Here is an 18,627-nt window from a genome sequence, read left to right on the forward strand (position 1 = left end):
ATGAAGACGTGCGGTGACGGGTTCATTCGCCATTGGACCACGTGTGCGCGTGACTTGGTCGATTCAGCGGTGGCCCTGTGCCAGCGATTGGACCACGTGTGGCGTGCCCGCGGCGAAATGCTTCGTGGCGGTACGCCGCGCCTATGCAGCAGCAGACGGAACACCGCAGGCCAAGGTGTCGGACGCCGGCGTTCGCTCCGAGCAGGTGCGACGCCTGCTCGGGTGGCAGCTCACGGACGGCCGAGTTCCCTTGAGCCTTGATCGCCGGCGTTCGACATTTCGGCCTGCGGTGTTCCGTCTGGTACTGCGTAAGCGCGTGACCCGCGCCACCATGCATTTCGCTACGAGCTTGCCGCACCTAAACTAAAATGCCTTTAATTCCTTCACAATACTCCCATTGTACCTCCCAGTCAAATAGGGGGGTGGGGTGAAGTGGGCGTATACGGTACCCCCGTTGTGTGCCCAATTAATGCCCACGACAATGGGAGTTTTATCGTACGCCCTTTCAATGGGAGCAAAAAGATGTACAAAAGGGAATGCGCTAGAGGACAAGCAAAAAACGCCCATCTGGGTGTTTTTTTGTTTACAGTGTAATAGTTCAGTGTGGGCATCGGAGAAACACACGCCTGCGGTTGTGTTTACACGTAAAAGCAAGAGCTCTTGTCAGGAGTCAGGGCCGTGTCGGGCCTGCCCGGGGGGCGAGGGATTTGCACCTTGATTGATAAAAGGCTGACTCATCTCAGCCACGACCTCAAGCTGGGGTGTGGTAGAATTGAATATGTCATGGTTGAGATCCTGCTCGACGTACCACACCAGAATCAGCGCAGAAACAGCGTGTTCGTCCTCAATATCTACAGCAACCCCAGGGACTCGCGCCAGCAGTTCAAGACCATCCTCAAGAAAGCGACCGACTTGGCCGGCCCTCGACCCTTGGTCGTCGTCGGTGACTTCAACGCACCGTACGGCATCTGGGGTTACGTCTACGACACTACCAAGGGGCGCAACCTGTGGCAAGACGCCAACGAGATGGACCTCACTCTGGTCACTGACAAGAATTTTCCTACTCGCATCGGCAACTCCGTCACCCGGGACTCGACACCTGACCTAGCGTTCGTCAGGAACGTTGAGGACGTGGGCTGGGAGAACACCGCCATGGAGTTCGGCAGCGACCACTACATTCTCGAGACCAACTTCAAGGTGTCTCGGAGTAGGATCAAGGAATTCACGTTCATCGATTGGGACCACTTTCGCAAGATTCGCGATGAACCCAGCAGAGCCAGGGCACCCGCCACCCTCGAAGAATGGTGTGAAGGCGTCCGGAACGACGCTTCCGCGGCTACCAAGAAAGTGGAAACCGATCTCGACGTCGAGCGGATGGACAGCAGACTTGCCCACCTGATCGAGGCCAAGAACGCCCTGCTCCGCCGATGGAAGGGTCAAAGGCTCAATCGCAGACTCCGAAAAAAGATCTCGGAGCTCAACAAGGTCATCGATGACCACTGCAAGGCGCTATGCCAGCAGCAGTGGGACGAGCTCTGCGAATCCATCGACGGACAGATGCGCAACGGCAAATCCTGGGGTATGCTGAAGCACCTTCTCGACGAAAGCGGCTCAAAGTCAAATCAGAGGCATACGTTGGCCAGGGCCCTTCACGAGGCCACCAGGTCTCACACGGTCGATGAGCTCGTCGCAAAACTGGTACAGAGGTACTTGCCCGTCCGTCGCGACGGAGATCCAGTGACCCAACTCCCAGACTACCGAGGCCCTCCACGCCCCGAGCTCGACGAAGACTTCTCCATTGCCGAGGTTAGACAGGCCATCTTCGCGCTCAACCGCAAGTCTGCGCCGGGTCCAGACGGAGTCACCAACAGAATGTTGAGAAACCTCGAGGACACGTCGATCGTCTTCCTGACCGACAAAATCAACGAGTCCTGGAATAGCGGCGTTGTTCCTGCAGAATGGAAGATGGCCTGCACGGTGCTCATTCCCAAGCCCGGCAAGGCCCCGAACATCGAGAACCTCAGGCCGATTTCTCTAACCTCCTGCGTCGGCAAGGTCATGGAGCGCGTCGTCCTCAACAGGCTTAACGGGTACCTCGAAGACAACGAGGTTTACACGTACAACATGATCGGCTTCCGCGCCGGACTCTCAACGCAGGATGCCATGAAACTAATCAAGCATCAGATTGTGGATGGCCGTTCCAGAGACGTCAAGGCTCTGCTGGGTCTGGACCTCGAGAAGGCTTTCGACAACATGCTCCACACCTTCATCGTCAAGACCATTTCAGACCTGGGTCTGGGTTCCAGATTCCACAACTACGTCAGCTCTTTTCTGACTGACAGGAAGGCCAAGCTTCGCATTGGAGACTTCCGCTCCGAAGATGTGCCCCTCGGAGGGCGGGGCACTCCTCAGGGCGCCGTCATCTCCCCAACATTGTTTAACATCTGTATGATTGGTCTTTCCGAGAGGTTGGCGCGCGTCGAGAACGTCAAGCACACCATTTACGCCGATGACATCACCATATGGTGCTCCCGCGGCTGCGAGGGCAGAGTCGAAGAAGCCATGCAGGAGGCGATTGACGTGATCGAGGAGTATCTCCGCCCCACCGGACTTCGATGCGCCCCCGCCAAGTCGGAGCTGCTACTTTACAGAAAAGAGAAGGGAGGCAGACCCAAAGATTGGAAGCCAGTCTCTGAAAGCAGCATCAGACTTCGCACTTGTGACGGGGGGGTGATACCCAGGGTCGACGTTATTCGGGTCCTGGGCATGTTTGTCGAATACAACGGCGGAAACGGAACTGCTCTCCGCAAGATTATCGCGAAGACGGACAACGCTTTCCGCCTCGTTCGCAGAATCGCAAACCGGCATCGAGGCATGAAGGAAAGCAATCTTCTCAGGCTGATCAATGCCTTCGTACTCTGCCACCTCACGTACACGATTTCTATGCACAACTGGCTCAGAGCGGAGCGAGACAAGCTCAATGTTCTTATCCGCAAAATAGTCAAGAGGGCTCTCGGGCTACCCATCAGGACCCATACCGAGGATCTCTTGAAGCTGGGGGTACATAAGACCGCCGAGGAGATTGCCGAAGCCCAAGAACGCGCGCAACTCACTCGCCTGGGCACCACAGCAGCAGGTAAACGCATCCTCGAAGAGCTGGGTTACCACCCTGCGGGATTCCCGATGGTCAGTACCCCGATCCCTAGGTGCATTCGAGACAAGTTCGAAGTCGCCCCTGTGCCCCGAAACGTCCATCCCGTCCACAACGAGGGCAGACGCAAGGCCAGAGCAGCCGCCATCCTCAAACAGATCAAGCGACACAACATTAGCGCAAGCTTCGTCGACGCTGCGGAGTACAGTGACGGGAAGACCTTTGCCGTCGTTGTGGTCGACTCGGGCGGCAACATTTCCAATAGCGCCTCAATTCGCACTTCAGACCCCGGAGTCGCCGAGCAAGTCGCCATCGCCCTCGCCCTGCTAGACGGTCGTGGGTCCGAAATTTATAGTGATTCCAAAACGGCAGTTAGGGCTTTTCAAAAGGGTTGCATCGCCAAGGAAGCTGTTCGTCTTCTTAGCGGCTCGAGTCCACATGCTCTCACAAACCATTCAATTCACTGGTTTCCCGCTCACGTAGGATCGGTCGAGGGTGCTCCCCCGAACCTCAATGAGTCTGCCCACGAGGCTGCGCGTGACCTCACCGACCGCGCTTCCTCTATAAGGAGCACTGACTCCCCTCCTCTCTACGGTCACAGGGACGCTCCCGCTACTCACAATGAGATTATTAAATATTTCTACATGTCCAGAAGGGTCTTTCCACCCCCTCACCCCAAGTTGAATAGGGCGCAAGCCGTTTCACTTAGGCTCCTACAGACCAGCACATATCCGTGTCTGTCCGCTCTCCACGAGGCTTACCCCGACGTGTATCGCGACGACGCCTGCCCGTCCTGCGGCCAGACCTCCACTCTACCTCACATGCTCTGGGAGTGCGGGTCGACATACCCCAAGTTCATCAAGGAGGAGTGGGACTCGCTTTTGCGTAGCCCCGCTCTAGAAAAGCAAATCCTGGCCGTCCGGCGTGCCCGCGACCGGGCCGGTGGGCTAGACCTGCCGGTCCCGACGTGGGACTAGCCGGGTGCGCGACGAGTTCGCGTCCTCGCCGGACCTACAATAAAGTTTATTCACTCACTCACTCACTCACTCACTCTTGTCAGGAGTTTTAGACAACTAGTATACACGTCCTCCCGTGAGCTAGCCAGTATATATATATATATATATATATATATATATATATATATATATATATATATATATATATATATATATATATACACTATGTATTCACAAGAATTTCACTGTCTCTGCCATTAGCGGCGCAGGTCTATCAATAAAAGCATGATAAAGAATTCAGTCCGACAAGAAAGTGATCCACGCATTGCACATCCCTTTCCATCTGGTAAAGATACTGCTCGTTTTATCTCGGTTCTTCGCCGAAATTTCCGTTTTCCTTATTTCCATTAGTAATTTTGGTCGCCGTTGAATGTTCGCTGTCTGAATATGCAAGTTAAAATTGATTCAGAGGAAGAATCTGCGCTTAAAGAAGAAAAATTCAGCGCGACGCCGGTGAGAAAGAAAGGGAAATAACGTCTAAATCACTCTAAAGCAGGCGAGGCGTCCTTCATTTCCATGCGAGTTTAAGCTGCTTATGGGGCTACTGAGAGATCGCGACCACCATATTAAATTTCCCCGCATGAAAAACAGCGGTGAAAGCTTCATTATCTTCCTAGAATAATAGGAGCGTCTCGTTTGATTAATTGATCCCAGCATGGTTTCACAAATGCTTGGTTTCTGTTCATTTTCTCGTTTGTTTATTTTTATGCATATGAAATAGTGTACTTTGCTCTTCAAAACAGATTTTTGCTTTTTCACATTCTCTGTTGTCTGCTTTCAATTTAATATGGTTCAATCAATTTGAGGGAACATTACTCTGCATGCTTACGTTATTTTTGTTCAGATGACTGAGTTGTGGCATTCATTTAGAGGCAGGCAAAAATTGTTGACGTTTCTACTTTTTCTGAGCAGGTAGGCAAGTAAAGAAAAAAATATGTTAGATAGTTGTCCGCCACCATTGGATTGCATAAAAGAATACCGGCGTTAGCCAAGGTATTGTGACACTGTAACCACAGTGTGAGAACGTTTGACGAGTATTTGACAAGTCTCTCACGAAATTTTGAAACATTCAGACAGTGCACAACCTAACATAAGCAAAGATTGTTAGGTTTTTTAGGCAACGACACGCAGATTCCGCATTAATACTCTATGGTTGCAGCTTTGGTCGCGCTGCCCTTTTTTGTATTTCGCGAGGTTAGGTTAGGTTAGAAAGAGACACTAATGAAACAAACGCTAAATCAGTTGAGGCTGGTAAAGTGTACTTTTTTTTTTTTTGAAACTGTATTCATTTTACGAAGAGGGAATGATTATAGTGCGGAAAATGAAGGCCAATTTTCCCTCCTTTTTCTTTTTGTAAATTGCGCAACAAAATCTCGGCGCATGGACTCAGTGTTACGTGACGGGTTTCAAAAAGTTCTTGTTTGTTTGTTTGTTTGTTTGTTTGTTTGTTTGTTTGTTTGTTTGTTTGTTTGTTTGTTAGCTGAACACTGAGTCCGTGTACTTGCACCGACTGCTCGGTGCCTGTCCGGATAATGGAAGAAGCTTCGTGTGCAAAGCATATATCGTGAAGCCCTATGCATGTACAGTGTATACGCGCCATATTTTGCCGATCCATATGTTTAAACAGCTAAAGACGTTATCTAGAAAATATTAGTCTTAAATAGGAAGGTACCTATTGGCGATCATCACGCGATTCCTCGTGCTGCAGATTTATTTAATTGTTATTATTTGTAAGGCAGTTGCTGTAACAAATCTTATAGCATATATGCCACTTCATCAGTTGCGAACCAAATTCCGCGTGAGCCTGTGTATCGTTTGGAGCGCCCTCTCTCGTATAGGAGAACTCCCTACTTCTGTTGCAGAAGTACTTATCTCGGTCACGACCGGTTCGATATAAAGGTGTTCTCTACTGAATTCTTCTAACGATTGGATCAGTATATACTGCGAGGAGCTGATCACTATCGCTGGCAGCCGCTTAAGAAAAGAAAAAAGAAAAGCTTAGATACAGACAGTGCAATTTAATTCTCATAACAGCACTCTGCGGAGCCTTCGATCTACAAATTCACCTCTTGACGAGGAACTAGCGTGCGCTCCGCGCGCTGCTCGCTTCGGTCTATGTACCAGCGTTGACGTTCGTGCGAGCGTGCGGATCTAGCCGGATCCGAAGCGACCGTTCCGCCCACAATTTATAGACTGCCAACGCTCGGCTTGAGGCCCTATAGCACTCTTATAATCGTTCGTCTTATCGAGCTAATTGATCTCATACTATAGGCTCAATCCATCTTTTGGTGAAGCTGTACGCGCCGGTGATACGGAGTCCCGTCTTGAGAGAGAGAGAGAGAGAGAGACAACTTCATGTAGTCGCCTGCAGAACGACACCATGACTAAATGGCGCCGTGACGCGGGCCCTGACGTCTTCTCAGCGGGTGGTCTCTACTCAACTCCAGCGCGTGTTACTCCCGCGCTCGGTCGCCCTGAGGGGCAACGTTCCGTCGGTGTCGCTCGGCCTTTGTCTTTCAAGAGCCGCCGTGACCTGCTGGACGGCCCAGGTTTGGCTTTCGTGGTCGTAGCATTTCGCCGCAGCCGCGAGTCGCGGCGGAATCGTTGTACTTGTCGTAGCCTCATTGGGGAACTTGGTGCAATCCCATAGGATGTGCGTCAGGGTGGCCCTCTACCGCTGGCACACGCGGCACACATCACTCACATATAATTTAGGGTATAGATGAGTCATTAACACTGGGGTGGGTAAAGAACCAGTTTGCAATTGTCTGAACAGCACCGCCTTCGCTCGGCTCAGCCCCGGGTGCGGGGGTGGGAAAGTCCTTCGAGCCAGGCGGTGGAACTGTGTAAGTTCGTTGAACGTCGTCATGCGATCCTTGGCACTACAACACGTTGGACGGTCGGTTGCAGCGGCGCGGTTGGTTAGCGCTCGCGCCACTGCGTGTGCCGTCTCGTTGTGGTTATCGTGCTTCTCGGACGCATCGTTGCCCGCGTGCGCCGGGAACCACTTGATTCTAACATACCTATTCTGTCGTTGCAGGTCAGCCGAGTACAGAACGCGCACAGCCTCACCACACACTTTGCCCTTTGCATAATTCCGCACTGCACTTCGCGAATCGCACAACACCGTCTGGCACCCGGGGTCGGCAATGGCCAGGGCAATGGCCACCTCCTCCGCCTGACACGCCTCGCGGAGCCGTAAGCTCGCCGCTGCCCTCGTCGCGCCGGACGACGCCTCGATGACGGTAGCTACGAACGCCGCGCAGTCTCCCTGGTATTCTGCCGCATCCACGAACCTTGCGTGCTCGTCCTTGGCGTGAAAGTCGATGAGGGCCTTGGCCCTCGCCGCTCTTCTCACCTTGTTATACTCCGGGTTCATGTTTCTCGGGATGAGGTCCACCCGAATCCGGCGCCGGGTTCCGTCCGGGACAGAAACGTCGCTACTCGCCGCTTTCGCTCCGGGCGTGAAGCCCAAGTATTGGAGTATGCGCCTGCCGGCTTCGGTCATAGAGAGCCGCTCCAGCTGGGCTCCAGCGGTCCGTTGCGCTTCCGCAATTTCCTCGAGGGTATTGTGTACCCCAGGCTCAGGAGCTTGTTGGTGTTCGTACACTCGAATAGTCCGAGCGCCGCCTTGTAAGCTCGGCGTATCAGGGCGTTGATACAGACAGAAAACAGATTTGGACGACTGAAAAGGTGAGTCATAACGCTACCGGAGGCTTTATAAGCCGGAGAAGACGCGAAAGTCGACGACAAATCAAGAATGAACGATCGGTGGTTCCGCCACCTTCCCGCGCCTGCTGCACGTGACGTCACGGATTTCTCTTTTCTTCACTTTTTTTTGGCAGCGCCTGCTCAGGATTACTCAGATGTTGACGGATAAGAAAGGATTACATTTCATTCTAAAGCAGGCAATGACTCAATTTAGCAAGCACTGATTTCTGTTTCTCTGTTCGCCTTTTTTCCATTACTATCTCTTTAGGACCCCTTTTCTCTTTCCCCTGAGCTGGTACTTTCCTATCGTTCCTTTGTTTCTGCTCCTATATATCTCTCTTTGTAATATATATATATATATATATATATATATATATATATATATATATGAAATACCAGGTGTTGCGGCGAACGCTTCCAAAATTTTTAAAGCTTGCTTGCGGCAGATAACACAATTCTAATTCATGAGCAAGTCTACCCGAAGAGGCGGACATTATTTGGGCAAAAATTGAAATGCATAATCTACTAATTAACAAAAATTCACTAATTAAGTCTTTAACTAATTGCCTTGTGGCCCATATTACAAATTACAAATTCTAGCCGTGGAGTTCGCAAGGCGGATCCACTTGGAACGAATTCTCAGGAAGACACCAGTTTTGAGATTAATGCCCGAACTTTGCGGAGAAATGCATCGGCGTTGCAGTTGCTTTTGTGCTTCAATGCATAAAATACCGGTTTGTTAAGAAAATAACTGGAACGCCAATGCATTTCTTCGCAAAGTTCAGGAATTAAAATATCGAAACTGGTATTGCGCAACATAGTATGAGCGCCTTGCAAGCGTATAGCTTGTCAAAGGCAACCTGAACTTAAAGCTGACGTACTACATCAGAGGCACCGCGTGCAAGAGTGACCTGAACTTAATATTGCAAACTTTTCAGTACCACTTTTATACCACGAGCCTTTTTTTTTAATCACTCTTTCTAAATTTCACAATTTTCTCTTGGCGAACATCCTTCTTATTTACTTCTGATGAGTTACGTACATTGTACTTTGCAAGCAGTGGCAGTATTTTTCTCTCTTTACCCCTCCCACCTTTCTTTCATGGCGCTGGGCCGTGCTCCCTAATGGGCTGCAGAAAATAGCGCTTTTTCAACTCCACAATCACTCTATCTCTCATTTGCCCCAACATGTGTCCGTAGCCGAACCAGTGATCCGAGTCTGAGTTCTTAACAGCAAGTACATTCAGTCTCGCCGCACACTTGCTTGATTTCTTTCTTGCTTTCTTGCTTTTCCTTCTTTCTTTCTTTCTTTCTTTCTTTCTTTCTTTCTTTCTTTCTTTTTTTCTTTCTTCGTCGCGGTTGAACCAGTGCAGCGACTGCTGGCTCTGACCTCAATGGCGATTCCTAAAGAACTGCCTTCAATGTTGCCATTCACGAGCTCCTCCTTCAAGCAGCTAGCATAGCGGGCTTCGATTGAAAGCGTCGCGGCCTATCACGGTTAGGCTATGCAAAAAAAAAAAAATTTAATGAAAACATATAGATAGAAAGCGTAGCTCTAAAAGCGTTTTCCTTGGGTAAGCAACCGTACTTTGCACGGAAGTTTTTCTTCCCACGAAGGTGCCTAATCTAGTTCGGCCACCAATAAGGAAAAGAAAAAAAAAAAGAGTACATCGAAGCGCGTAGCCTGTTCGACTTCGATAGCTGAGCGCGGTTATAGCTGGCGCTTGCGCATTCTGCATGACGGCGTATAAGGAGGGCTTCTTTTTTTCTTTTTTTGCGGTCGTATTCGGCATGAGGACAAGAGAAAGACTGGGACGATGAAAAGGTGCCGGTACAATGATGACGAGTAGTAGCACCACTTAACGCTAACCAACTCATAAAGTACAGACAGAAAGATCGACACAGCACAACTAGATCTAAAACATGAACCTTAACTCTGTTCCCTGTGCGCCCTCTGCCTCATTATGGCAGAAGCTTAACTAAAGAAGGCGGAAACGCAAAGAGAGAGTCGCACAGGACGAGGCGCTTCATCGACGGCAACTTGAACATTAACCAAGTCACATAGGTTTGCGCATAACTGCCTGTCTGCCTCGCTTGGTCACCGCTGGCAAATGCGGGAGCAAAAAAAAAAAAGAAAAGAAAAGGCAAAAAATGATGGCTTGGCTGGAAAGTGGGAGCAGTAGAGCGAGCGCTGCTACGTGCGTTTGTGCTTGTTGAATTACGCGTTGTATTTTACATGCGCATAAAAATAAAATTGTCGGGTTTGCCGTCTCAAAACTGCACGCTAAGTTATGAAGGACGCCGTATATAGCGGTGGGATCCGGTTTAATTTTGACCACACGGTGTGCTTTAACATGCACCTGTTAATCTAAGTACACAAGCTCTTTTTTTTTTATCATTGCTTCTCCGTCGAAATGCGACCACCCAGGGCGCAAACAGGAGCCGCGCCCTCATTCGTGATTTTTAAAAAAAGATATAAAAATAAAGAAAGGGGAAAGGAAAGCAAGAGGTCACTTATCAGTATTTCGATCGAATATAGTGAGAAACGTTCCAACTCTTCCCTTTTTTATGTTATTAACGTGTACGTGTCGCATTTGCCGCATTGATGTATATCACCCTCAAGAAAAGGAAGCTACGGTTAAAATAGACGGTAGACACCGCACTTCCAAGCACCTTACGCGCACAAAATTTGCTGGCGGAGGCGACTTTGATGGATGGTGCGACAGTGCCCTGTCCTCCATTGCCTGATGTATACGCTTTTGCGAGTACCTGATGTCGGCCAGAAGTGGTTGCGCGATTTACGTAGGTAATATTTATAACACGCATCTCTACATGATAACCGCGGTGACTTATCAGAAGGCAACGCGGAAGGACTGCCATGACAGCTCGGTAACATTAACAACACATTTGCAGGAATGGCGTATAGCAGTGCGACTCGTTGCTTGCAAGTTCGGGCGCGTTTCACCTTTGATAGACTCTAATAATCTGACTTCTTTTATATACATGATAATTTGATCAGATTTTAGTTCTCGAATTATTTAATGTGTTAGATACCCGCCGTGGTTGCTCAGTGGCTATGGTGTTAGGCTGCTGAGCACGAGGTCGCGGGATCGAATCCCTGCCACGGCGGCCGCATTTCGATTGGGGCGAAATGCGAAAACACCCGTGTTAGTTAGATTTAGGTGCACGTTAAAGAACCCCAGGTGGTCGAAATTTCCGGAGTCCTCCATTAGGTCGTGCCTCATAATCAGAAAGTTGTTTTGGCACGTAAAACCCCATAATTTTTTTAAAGTGTTAGATGAAGATCAGTGCAACCACACTGTGCAAAATCAGTGCAAAATTACACCCTTTGGGCCACACAACAATAATCGTCATCTGTCTTGTCCGCATTTCCTTTCCCGGTACTTCCAAGTCACGAATGGCATGCGCGTCATCAGCACGACAGAGCATCCTCGACAGGAAAGTAGCGAGCACAGCATTTTCAAGAAGGGAAACGCAAGCAAGATATCTAACGATTATTGTTGTGTGGCAAGATACGACCCAAAGGGTGTACATTTGTTTAAGAGTGCAAGCGAGCCAGATACGCTTAACTATAATTTAGCTGCATCACATCTCGAAATTGTACAGTTGTATTAGGACCAGTGTGTTATATTATCACCGCATTCATTTCAATATAGGAGGACAAATAGAAGTAATAATCAATGTAAGACGGTGCTAATAGTATATGAACGGCGTAATTTAACATATATAGGTTATCGTAGACGATGTGACTGGTCATGTCAGCGAGGCTTCGATCTCCTTCCATTTTCGACATACACTATCCGCTTATCGGCGGCTCTTCGCTGTTGAGGTATACGATGCATACCAGCGCAAGTTAGCTGAGGAACACGAATGTTGGGGAAATAAACCGGCTTAACTCGGATTTCGTGAATACTGTTTAGGCTGCAACCAGTACCGAGAAACGCGAAAGTATAACTCGGAAGTGAACCGTCACTGCTATGTGAGGTTGTCAAATTACAGTGGCATGACGATCGACGTCGCATGCTTCGCAGAAAACAAGCACACTTTCCGTTTCGATCCCGTGGCTGCCAAGTTAATTCCACATATTTTGGGAACTATATAGTGTGTTTAAAGCAAGCGTAATGAAGATCGACGCACATCATCATAGAGAACCGGACAGGACGTTAATTATGTTCGGTGTAGGAAATGGCGCCCGGTCTGTATTCCTCGCTCATATATACCTGATCCCCCCCCCCCCCCCCCCCCTTGTTTTTTCTCAGTCGGAGCCCGTTTTTCTGAGTATATATAAAGCAAATACCAGCCTGGTATTAAGTTGCTTTACCTATTAGTTAGTGTGCGAATGACTAAAGAAAGTCGGGTTTAGGCGAAGCTTGAAATAGGAGCTTTCATTTTCACTACAGAGTTAGGTTTGCTGGTCTTTTCGTGTCGAGAATAACGATGTAGTGCGTTCAATCAAAAACAAGTTCCGCAGTTAGAGAAGTTTAAAAGAATCCTCAACTTTGCAAAACAGGCTGCGACCGGTGAATTGGACACTCGTTCGAAAGAACCCGTTCGCTTTTAAGCCACTGACGTCCGGAAAGCAAAAATAAAAACAAAAAAAGAACTTCCGAAGCCAAGTACCACTGCGAGTGCTATAGTTCCGCTTCACGAGCTCATTTATTTGGGCGCGGCAGATGCGAGAAAGCCTGTGTTACAGCCGCTAATAAAGTCTGACATTTCAACCGCTATTTTTGGAAGATGCAATCGAATGATCTGTAGAACCGTTATAAAAGACAGGAACGCCACGCACGTACACTTACAAACGAAATTAAAAGAACGAGTTCGAGGTACTCGTTAATCCGCTTTGGAGCGAACTCTATGAAGGCAACCGCCTCTCATATCACTGCCTTCATTAATTATATCTGTCTTCATTAACAGCGCAGCACGCGTACCCTTCTGCGTGGAAATCTGAGCACGGGCCGGCTTGTTGAGGCGCGGATTTCTTTTGCCGTGTACAGGACGGCGCTGTCGCATCTTGTTTTCCTTTTTTATATATGGTTGTGTGCACCTGCATGTTCTGCATGCCATAGGAGGTTGTGTAAAATGCGCTTTGCTTGAATTTACTTGCACCTGGCATATGCTGCTACACGGTGTCTCACTGCGCGTCTCAGTATTTTGCCGCGTGTCTCCTCCGGCCTTTCGGCGCGCTAATTAATCACGCCGCGCGCACATATTGTTACCGCAAGGCGCGCGTATATTCACAAACTGGGGCTCCATCGCTGCCTGTGTGGCAACCGGCGGGCTTTTACTTTATCTTATATACGTTGCATATTTATATCGAACGCAGTTGCTTTGGCTACTTTGCACGTTTCGCGCGTTTGCCGCGCGCGATAGACGTGCTCAAGACCTTGGGGACGCTACGCGAAGGACTGAGCTTCGCCAGGTCTTTCATCATCGCGACCTGTCATCGCAAGAGAAGAAAATGCAGTGTAATTAGTTTCGAGAGCCATAGGGTTTCACAATGTTATCAGCATGCTATAGAGACGCTTATATAGAAGGGCTCATTGTTTGTTTAATGCGCGTTTGAATACCTGCACCCGCTTGTCAGACCCGTACTTTGTTACGTTATCAAACTTTACGTAGCTATAACCTTGTTTCACTTTGCTTTAATCGAGTAAGGTGCCGTGCTCCTGTACCAACGAAGAAGTTGAGAGCAGTGGCGATCGGCTATGAAGGCGCTGCTGCGGTATTTAAAGGACACTGGACTTTCTGACAGATTGTGACTTCACTGTGTGACGCAGCATAGTACGGTGACACTGCATAACACTAGGAACGTCTTTGCGCGGGCTGCGTGACAGTGCCCACAGAAACATTTTGTGTGTACGTGCGTGTGTGTGTAGCTTTCTTTTTTGAATCCTTCTCTCTCTCACATATCGCATCCCCTTGCCCCTCCCCCAGTACAGGGTAGCCAACCGGAGATAATCTCTGGTTAACCTCCCTGTCTTTCCTTTGCCTTTCTCTCTCTCTCTCTCTCTCTTGAGAGCAGTGCATATAGACTCTTCTATAGGGCCCACCGCACGGTATTTTCAGATGCAGGGCTAATGACCGTAGTAAAGCCGGCTTCTTTTCTCCCACGCGCTCTTTGAGATGCTCTTGGATTGGCCGCAGACAGACGTCGACTGTTGAGTGGAAACAATGGCGCCCGACAAAAAACTCGACAGTACGAGAGCACCGCGGCGTTGCGATGGTGTAACTGAATTTGGGAAGCGATTTTGACTATTGAGTTTGAACTGTGAAGACGCATCACTCGACATGGCCGCGGGGCAGAATTGTACGTAACGTTTATACGTAACGAAATGTTACATTGTTACGCCTTTCGTCACACCGTTACGCTGTCATCGTTACATCTTTCGACAGTTTTGTAACGAGAAAATTAGATATCTTCGTACGGTTGAAAGGATGCGAAACCATGGGAAGAAACGACCGGACAGGAAAGGGCGTCTTTTTAGTATGGCCGTCTCTTCATATGATCTCGCGCCCTTTTTCTCTCTTAAGAAACATCAGCGAACTATAGCCCGGCAACAAGTAGTAACATGTATGTTCAAACAAAGATTTTTTTAATGAGGTTTGAGGGCGAAGCTCGATAAAAAGAAAGTGCTACAGAAATTCTGAGAACTGTCTAGTAATGCGTAAGCATTCTTTGGCTCGGCTGTTACTTGGATTTTGCTTACTTATGTTTCTAGCATGTGCATGTCTACCTATCGCTTTTTCATGAGCCAAAGAATGCTTACGCGTTAGTAAACATTTCTCAGAATTTCTGCAGCATTCTTTTTATGGAGCGTCGCCCTATAACGTCATTTCCGATTCGCTTCTGAGCACCTCCTTTCCTCTTCTTGCTGTTGGTTATCTCCTATAGTTCCTGTTGCTGTTGTCGTTGTTCCCTCTACTGACTACGATATTCCCGTTGTCTTTCAGCGCTCCTGCGCCTCTTCTCCGTTTCACCAAGCTTACGTTCCTTTGGTGCCATTGCAAGAACTCGTCTCGGCACATCCTACCCCTTCAGGGCGTTCGTATGAACGGAGCCTCTCCACTACCACAATGCGCTTTTTGCCAAACCACATCTACCAACTTGTTATTCTTGCCATTTTATACTTTTTTATTGCATCAAATGACTATATCGAGGAAACGGCGACGCGGCCAGTTTTATTTTATCCATTCTAAAGCGACCAATCATCTACAGTTACACTGTTAAAACGATTAAGTGTCTTAACTTGGCCAATTACGCACTATATTCCCGGTTACAAGGCGTTATACGGGACAGACACGGTTTCTCCGGGATACACTATAAGGAACGCTTACGCATCAAAATTTGTAATGCAGTTTGAATGCATATTATGGTAACGCAACCACCGTTATTTGCCCGTCTCATAGTCATGGCGTAACCTGAGCGCGCGCCTTTACATTTGCAAGAAATCGGACGGTGCGCCTGCCCCTACCACATCGTATTTGTTTAACTGATTACGACTCCTTTGGCCACGGCGACGTGCGCGAGGTGGCATGCACAGGCGAACGAAGGCAGTGGTGCAAAAGTTTCAGAGGACTTCGTAAGCTCACCTCTAAGCGAGGATTATGCGAAGCACTTAACTGGCAAATGACCGTGCCAGGTCTGATCCCACTACGAAAGCAGTTGTACGAAGCAGCATCTTGCTTTCAATAGTCGCCATCCAGTGCGTGAATGGCATAGCGAGCTGATACCGTTACGCAGAAACGAGTCAAGATTACATACACCTTTTTTCGAGGGCCAGCTCCTTTTGAATGTCAACAACGCGCAAATACTTACGTAAAATAAGCGGCAGCGTGTACAACGCTCACAACATTTTGCAGCGTCACTTATAGTAACTGCAGTTACTACGTCTCATGAGACCATTTAATCCGCATGTTTAGAAGCTTTACAACCTCAATGGCTGTCTTGAATTCTATAAGCATACAACACGACACACGACTTGAGCCGCGGTTCGTCCTCGGACCGTGGCCTTTATTCTCTATCCCTATCTCTATCCTTTCTTTATCCCTATCTTTCGTCTCTCCCATCATATTACCTGGAATAGTGTATGTGCCAGGCCTGTCACTATAGGCTAATCTCACGGGATACTATTAAACTATCTCTCTTGTAGAAGCGGCAGGCATTTTTCGGGCAGTAAAAGCCGTGAAAATCACGAGATTATCGCAAAAGTATCAATCGGTCGGTCGGTCAAAGGAAACTTTATACATAATAAGAAGAGCTCATTGAGATATCGCGAACCGATAACTTAAATGGTTAGTGGCTGGTCCAATACGAACGGTGACTGGCAATACTGTACAAACTCTTACTAGTAATAAATGCAAACTATTGATATACGCAAGAAGTAAATTAGTAAATAGTTATTTGTGCAACACAATCAACCACATAATAATCAACACAGGTGTCACAGGAATAGCTATATTTAGGTAATCTTACGAGGTTAACGAGACAGACTCCGATTTCAAGTAGTGCAGCAACATCAAACCGGTTTTGCGGAAAAGCCGGTTATTCGATTTGCCGGTTATTCGAATCTGTAAACCGCATAACCGGAGTGATCGGTTATTCACTTGGTTATTCGTCTATAGTATCCGCATATTCGGATAGCTGGATATTTGTTCTTGTTTACCTGTGCCGAAATTACCTCTCTTTCTCTCTTGTATTCTTATATTTGTAGTTATTTTTGCAACCGCTCGCGGAAACCCTATATCTGCACCGATTAACCTTCTTACAACTTTACTTTTTTTAAACACTAAATATCCGTGTCCGAATATACGAATATCCGGCTAACCGGTTATTTAAACCGGCTGTCCTGAATATCCCTTTCTTAAAACCTGGATGACCGGATAACCGCGGCTTTCGAGACCGGATTCACTACCCTCCCGTTAAACCGGATAGCCGGTTTGCGACGGATATCCGCAAGCACTAATTTCGAGTACGCCAAAGCTCGCAAGTTACTAGTGAGAAATTAGCAGTTAGCTCGCCGGCGCTGCCACTTAATTACGTAGACCGTGTGAATCAGCGTCTTCACACTGTTCAGTCAGACGAGACGTACTGCACAGCACACTCGCTGTAGCGGCCGCGTATACTCGGGCCAAAAAGTCGGCACACGCGAAGCATATGCGCTCCTTTTCCACCTGCCCGAACCACCTGCATTAGGGCTTCTAAAGCTTGGCGTTGCGTAAAGAGCGCACGGCGTTCGTCGCTGTCGTCTTATTTGCGCAGCACCTAGCTTCCCGCCTTGAGGGCTTCGCGTACTTTCGTGACAGCCCTTGTGCAAACACACAGGCTTCAGTCGTGCCAGCGCTATAGGTACACATAACCTTGCTGCGAGGGTAAAACAAAGCTTACGAATGAAGTCTGGGCACTTCTTAAGCCGATCGAGCCTTAATTTCGGTTCGGTGTTTTCCTATCTCTTCTCCTTTCTTTCTTTTTTTTTCATCCTTCTTTTTTTAGATATATTTGCGGATATTTCCTCCAGAAAATCAACGATGTTTCGCCTGCGCAGCACTCGCGGAACAAATGGGGCTGCAAACGAACGCAGCTCTCCAGAAGCAGTGGCGCGTTTCTCCACATCGATAGTTCTGGTGTAGCTGCACACCTTTCCTCTCAATAACAAGCAGTTGCCGTGTGGCAGCTTTGTCTATACACTGGGGAGCGCAAATTTGCGAGTCAAGAGGTTGCCCCCCCCGCCCCCTCCGCGTAGGTTGTCGTATAAGTATACAGTCCGAGCGGAGACTCAAAGGTGTACCTCGTGTTTGACCAGCTTCTAATTTCGTTCGTTCGTTTGCTTCTGCGACCGGGCGCGTACAAGCGAAGTGTCGATATAAGAAGCGGTCGGCACACTATAGCAAACTCCTCGCAATATCGTCGTTGTATGCACGTCGAGGTCTGCTGTCACCGTTCGAGATCCTCTGGCAATCATGCGGTCGGTTGTATTTTTATTGGGTACGGCTGCTTGGGTCCTTCTCGACGGAGCCCTCGCGCAAAAGATGATCCTCATGGAAAATTTTGACCCTGAGCAGGTGAGTGTACTACATGCTTGAAAGCGCACCGAGTACACGTCGTGTAAAGCGGAAGCCCGTATAATACAGCTTGTTTGGGCAACGCGGCAAGTCGCGGACTATAGAGAAGCGGCTCGAGAATAGAGCTTGCCTGAGCTCGTCGGATGCGCACTGCAAGAAAGATTTGCAGCCGCAAACACCGACAGAATGGAAGAAGACGCGCGACATACCGCAGGAGTAGCAACAGAACGTTTAATATTGGTTCTGACACATAGCAAAGAACAACCATAGCAGTGCCGTTCGTTTCTTTTCTTTATTGCCGTAATCCCTTCTCTAGGCCGATAGACTGGTTCTGCGTAGATATAACCTTTCTTTCCTTTTTCTGTTTGTAGAATCGATGGTGTACTCCTGCCTGCTCCCGTCATTTGATCCTGGCTTCTAAAATTTCGCGTGTCAGCTTGTAGGCCAGAGAAGAGACGAAAGATAAGCGCGCTTCGGGCGTTTCTTCAGCCTCTGAGCTCATATACCGAGGACACCGCTATCTTCTTCAGAATACCTTGCTGTCTGCATATAGGAGGTTGTGGCCAAGCACTGCACCAAGGTGGCCAATCCTGCTCTGGTGAGGGAGTGCGTTACCGGCTCTGGTCACCAGGATCTGGTCACCAGGAGGACGACGACGACGACGACG

At 48.6% G+C, this 18,627-nt stretch overlaps 1 protein-coding gene across 1 annotated transcript in view; it reads left to right on the plus strand.

Moving 5' to 3' along the window:
• LOC126541797 (uncharacterized) overlaps positions 1-18,627 on the plus strand; it is an 89,149-nt gene that overhangs the window by 53,058 nt on the left and 17,464 nt on the right. The gene's annotated exons all lie outside the window — the stretch shown is intronic.

This window comes from Dermacentor andersoni, chromosome 2, assembly GCF_023375885.2.
Source record: "Dermacentor andersoni chromosome 2, qqDerAnde1_hic_scaffold, whole genome shotgun sequence".
Classification (NCBI taxonomy): Eukaryota; Metazoa; Arthropoda; class Arachnida; order Ixodida; family Ixodidae; genus Dermacentor; species Dermacentor andersoni.